Source organism: Lactuca virosa, chromosome 3 (assembly GCF_052849685.1).
Source record: "Lactuca virosa cultivar CGN04683 chromosome 3, Lactuca_virosa_CGN04683_v6, whole genome shotgun sequence".
In the NCBI taxonomy this organism is placed as follows: Eukaryota; Viridiplantae; Streptophyta; class Magnoliopsida; order Asterales; family Asteraceae; genus Lactuca; species Lactuca virosa.
The window spans coordinates 123,455,098-123,460,436 of record NC_136428.1 but is presented as its reverse complement, the minus strand read 5'-3'; the positions used below and the strand labels follow the sequence as shown (position 1 = coordinate 123,460,436).

General features: G+C 46.6%; 1 long non-coding RNA gene across 1 annotated transcript; it reads right to left on the bottom strand.

Annotated features, from left to right (window-relative positions):
* Positions 1 to 2,656: 2,656 nt before the first annotated feature.
* On the bottom strand, positions 2,657 to 4,153 carry LOC145162589 (uncharacterized). Its single transcript, XR_013739192.1, has 3 exons — positions 3,948 to 4,153; positions 3,073 to 3,124; positions 2,657 to 2,733 (listed from the first exon to the last, which is right to left on the bottom strand). It is a non-coding gene; the product is annotated as an uncharacterized LOC145162589 (long non-coding RNA).
* Between the last annotated feature and the right edge of the window lie 1,186 nt (positions 4,154 to 5,339).

Sequence of the window (5,339 nt, the reverse complement as noted above, 5' to 3'; positions counted from 1 at the left end):
ATCGACTCGCACCCGAGTCAAATAACACCAAAGCAGGCACAAAACTCACAAGAAAAGTACCTATATACAACACAGTATAAGCACAAACAAATCTCAAAATAACATAAGTAAGGAGATATGTACCAGCAACAACATCAGACGCGGCGCGGACCTCCTCCGCAGTCAGCTGGAATGCTCTCCTACGAGCTATCGGAGCCTCGGCCTTTACTGGCCGACCATCAATAACGTGTAAAGCAGTAGTAGCAGAAGGCTGGGCTGATCCCTGTGTGAGCTTAGGACACTCGGCCTTCCAGTGGTCGGTATGGTTGCAATGAACGCAAACCGCAAATCCCTTGGGGCAGTCCTTCGCCATATGCACCTCATTGCCACATTTTTAGCAAATCCCTACTCGTCAAGATCCCTAATGACTCTTGCCACACTTTCCAAAAGTGCGGCCCTTTTGGCCTCCAGCTCTCAAATCAGCAGGCATAGCCCGCTTGGTTGCCGGCTGCGACTGTACTGGTCTCCTGTCTCTACCCTGAGACTCCCCCTCCTCTCTAGCCTGAAACTCCAACTCAATCTCCCTCCTCCTAGCATTAGTCTATAGCTCAGCCAATGTACGATATGATGAGTTCGCCACCAACTCCCGAATATCTTGCCTCAATATGCTCAAGTACCGGCTCACACGTGCGTGCTCCGTAGACACGTGCTCGGGGCAAAACAACGCCCTCTTGTGAAACATCCTCGTAATCTCCGTCACGGTTTCTGTCTTCTGCTTGAGAAACCGAAACTCGTGCGCCAACCGCTCCCTCTCCACCTGGGGAATGTACTCATCTTGGAATAACTGTGTGAACCTCGCCCATGTCACTGCTGCATGGTCTGCAGGAGAATAAGCAGTCGTCACAAACATCCACCAGTCCTTCGCTCCCAAGTGAAGCTGGTTCGGCGCAAATCGGACCTTCAGGTCCTCAGGGCATGAACAAGTATAGAAACATCCCTCAGTATCAGAAATCCATCTTATAGCAGCAATCGTTTCATGGGTCCCGTCAAACTCTGGTGGCTTCGTGTTACTGAACTCTCGAAGCACCAACGAATCACTCCCCTGAGGCCTTGCAGCAGCTAGGACTACGGTGCCGCAGCCTCTGTGACAGCAGCGTATCGCTCATCAAAAGTCTCAATAAGTGTGGTCTTAATAGACCCGAACATCTCTGGTATGGCCTCCCTGATATCTGAGGCCACCTCATCCGCATTGATCTTACGGATCTCATCATCACTAGTACCACTGCCCCTGGGGTTGTTGTGGGTAATCACCATAGTGTCTCTGAAACGCAAACACAAAATCATCAGATACTAGCTCAAACACTCACTCACTCGATTACCCGCCCCTACCTGCTCCTTAGCATCCTAAGGTTCTTACTTGGGTCGCATACAGATCTAGTGCTTTCAGTAGTACGGGCCCAATACTACCTTCCACACCAACCTGTAGTCGCCCAAGTCCTCCTCTTAGGATCCTAATTCACAAATACTCTATCCCTCACGGATATCAACTACTCCCTCAGTAGACTCCTCAAATGCTCATCTAGGTATCTCTCCAAGATTACTCCTCGACTCAAGGCTCTCTCTAAAAGATTCCTGCTAGGTACTCCTACTTAGCACATACATAGAGCAAATAGCATATAATATCAATCAATAGCATCCCCTAGGCTAAGGCATCATGAATCAGGCAACTATAGCCCTAATTTCTGAAATACCTAGCCTATCTTCTAGCATGCAGCTCTAATATCTCATAAATATCTCATAATGTAAACAAGTAATGGTATTTTGGGAAATCACCGATCGGGATCTGGTTGATTGCACACATTTCTCCGTCTTGTTTTCTCTTTAAACTCTTACTCATTTTAGAAAAATTATTTCTTTTTAGAAAATTTTCTCAAATCCTCAATTTGAGTCTAGACATACTCGAGAGTACATCTGAATCCCTCAAACCAAGGCTCTGATACCAACTTGTAACACTCTAAATTTTCAAATAATTTTTCATTTTTAAATCACATAGAACACATTCTCACATTTCTCAAAAGCCACAAAATGTATAGTTGTTCAAAACACAAGACATACAATGTTTGATAATATCCCAAAATCCTCAAAACATAAACTATAGCTGGTGTGTACAATCAAGCTAGCGCCTTCCCGCGATCCTGACAGGTACCTGAAACACATATCACACAACACTGTAAGCGTAAAGCTTAGTGAGTTCCCCAAAATACCACACACAAATAATTAGCCTCTCATGGCTATGTCTTGATAAGGACCCTCCGGTTCATGTGTCTCAGTGGACCCTCCCGTCTCACAACTCGGGTTGGACCCTCCGGTCCTAACCAATAAAGCACAGTATAATATATAGCATAAATCACAAAGATAAATGCATGATATCACATAACTCAGTATAAGCATATAAGACCCTCTGGCCACACAGTATTACCACTCAGGCAAGTATAGTGAGAAGACTCACCTCGTAAGTAAGCAAGTAGATCTAGTACCCCACGAACAGTCTAGACTCCGCCTACATAATATAATCATCTCTATGTAACACCCAAATTTTCAAAACAATTTTTCACATTTTATAAAACATGTTTTCATTCATAATCGTTATAAAAACACCATTGTAGTACATAACAACATCTCCCAAGATCATAATAAAATCTCCCCGCGTGTGTACTGATCAAGCCGGCGCCTTCCCGCGATCCTCGCTGGTACCTGAGACACATAACACAACACTGTAAGCATAAATGCCTAGCGAGTTCCCCAAAATACCACACATAACACATATTAGCCACTCGAGGCTATAACTCTGTTTAACACTCTGGTCAAAGTGTCTCTGTGGGACCCCCCAGTCCCATAACTCTGTGGGCCCTCTGGCCCTAACTCTATGGGTCCTCTGACCCTAACTCTGTGGACCTTCCGGTCCTAACTCTGAAAACTTTGTAACATACATAGCATATAACACATAGAAATCACATTATGCAAAAGCATACACAATACTCTGTCTCATAGCTCTAATTACCACTCTAGGTAAAGTATAGTGAGAAGACTCACCTCGGTTAACTCGGTAAAGCTCGAACTCTGTAAAGTCGGGTCTAGCCTCCGCCTAATCATATGAAATAAACACTCTGAATCAATACATCGCTCAAGGCTAGACTATTCCTTCTCTTGGTACTCTCAGAAGGGTAAAAGACCATTTTACCCCTCTCATGGCTCAAAGACCCTAAAGTTGACCAAACCCTAAAAGTCAATAAAGGTCAACGGTCAAACTTTGACCCGACTCGTCGAGTGCACTTGGGCGACTCGGCGAGTCTACACGTGCCCACTATCTTTCTGATCTCGCATGACACGTCGAGTCTTTCCCCTTACTCGACGGGTGACACCTGGCATGAATCGCGGGGCCACCCCGACTCAACTCGCCGAGTCTGTTCATGGACTCGGCGAGTTCCGCCTTGAACTCCAGTCCTCTAATTCCTCCGACTCACTGAGTCAACCCTATGCTCCACGAGTCGTCACAGATTGCGAGTCGCGGGGCTACCCGACTCTACTCGTCGAGTCCGTTCATGGACTCGGCGAGTTCATTCCATGCACATCCTCAAACAACTTCCTGAGGTCAGATCCAGTCCTCTAACCAATAGATCTATCATTCCCAAACCCAATAACCACGTAAAGTTTAAATCTTGATGCACATACAACATCTATTTGATCATATATGATGATTTAGCCCCAAATACCATAACTCAAGGTCATAGCCTCCATTGTTATTCAAAAAGCTTAATGAATAAGGCTCTCTGGACCTCTATGGATCCAGATCCAAAGCCTCCTCATCATAAGGGACTATTTGGGCTTCAAATCTAAGCAACAAAGGGTCTAAGAAACCCTAAATCCATATGATCATCATAAGAACAGAAGGGGAGTCGAATTACTACCTCAAATGTGAAGATCTTAGCTCCAAATCCACAGAATAGCAATCTCCTATGCTTCCTCTTGGCTAGTACCTCCTTCTTCTTGCTAAACAACACTCCCAAGGTCAAAAAAATGGCTTCCTTCCTCTCCCAAAACGCTCAAGCACTCTAGGGTTTCTCTCTATGACTGGTGACCTCAAATGGCGGCCATAAGGGCCTTTAAATAGTCCCCAAACCCAAGAAATTAGGGTTTCATTAAACAGCGTGGACTCGCCGAGTCCACGTATGGACTCGCCGAGTCCAGTCATTAACCCGGATGGAGATTCGCGACTCTACTCGGCGAGTCTGAGCGCCTACTCGCCGAGTCTCTCTCCAAAACTCAATAAAATACATAATTTAAGATACCTGGGAATCCGGATGTTACAATTCTCCCCCACTAGAATCAGACTTCGCCCTCGAAGTCTCACTCCACAAATAACTCTGGATACTACTCGCGCATCTCTAACTCCAGCTCCCAGGTCATTTCAGAACCCTTCCGATGTTGCCACTGGACTTGAACCAATGGCACCTCCTTGTTTCTCAAAGTCTTGATCCTTCGATCCACAATCGTAACCGGTCTTTCAACATAATTCAGGCTCGCATCCACCTGAATGTCCTCTAACGGAACCACTGCCGACTCATCAGCGATACACTTCCTCAACTGAGACACGTGGAAGGTATCGTGAATCTGGCTCAACTCCGTAGGTAGCTCCAAACGATACGCTACCCTGCCCACCCTGGCAGTCACCCTGAAAGGACCAATATACCGAGGTCCCAACTTACCCTTCTTCCTGAATCGGATCACCCCCTTCCAAGGAGATACCTTCAGGAGTACTAAATCACCAACCTGGAACTCAAGCCCCGAGCAACGTTTGTCCGCATAACTCTTCTGGCGGCTCTGAGAGGTCAACAACCTCTGTCTGACCTGCTGAATCTGCTCAGTCGTCTGAAGTACTATCTCTGTACTACCCATCACACGCTGCCCGACCTCACCCCAGCAAATAGGAGTCCGACACCTCCTCCCATACAACAGCTCAAAGGGTGGCATACCGATGCTCGAATGATGGCTGTTGTTATAGGAAAACTCAGCCAAGGGCAAGTATGTGTCCCAACTCCCTCCGAAATCCAACACACATGCCCGAAGCATGTCCTCGAGCGTCTGAATCGTCCGCTCACTCTGCCCATCTGTCTGGGGGTGGTATGCGGTACTAAAACTCCTCATGAAACTTCTTCCAGAATCTGGAAGTGAAACGCACATCTCGATCTGAGACGATCGAGATCGGCACTCCATGCCGTGATACCACCTCCCTCACGTACAACTCTGCCAACCTCTCAGCGGAGGAGCTCTCACTGATAGCAAGGAAGTGAGCGCTCTTC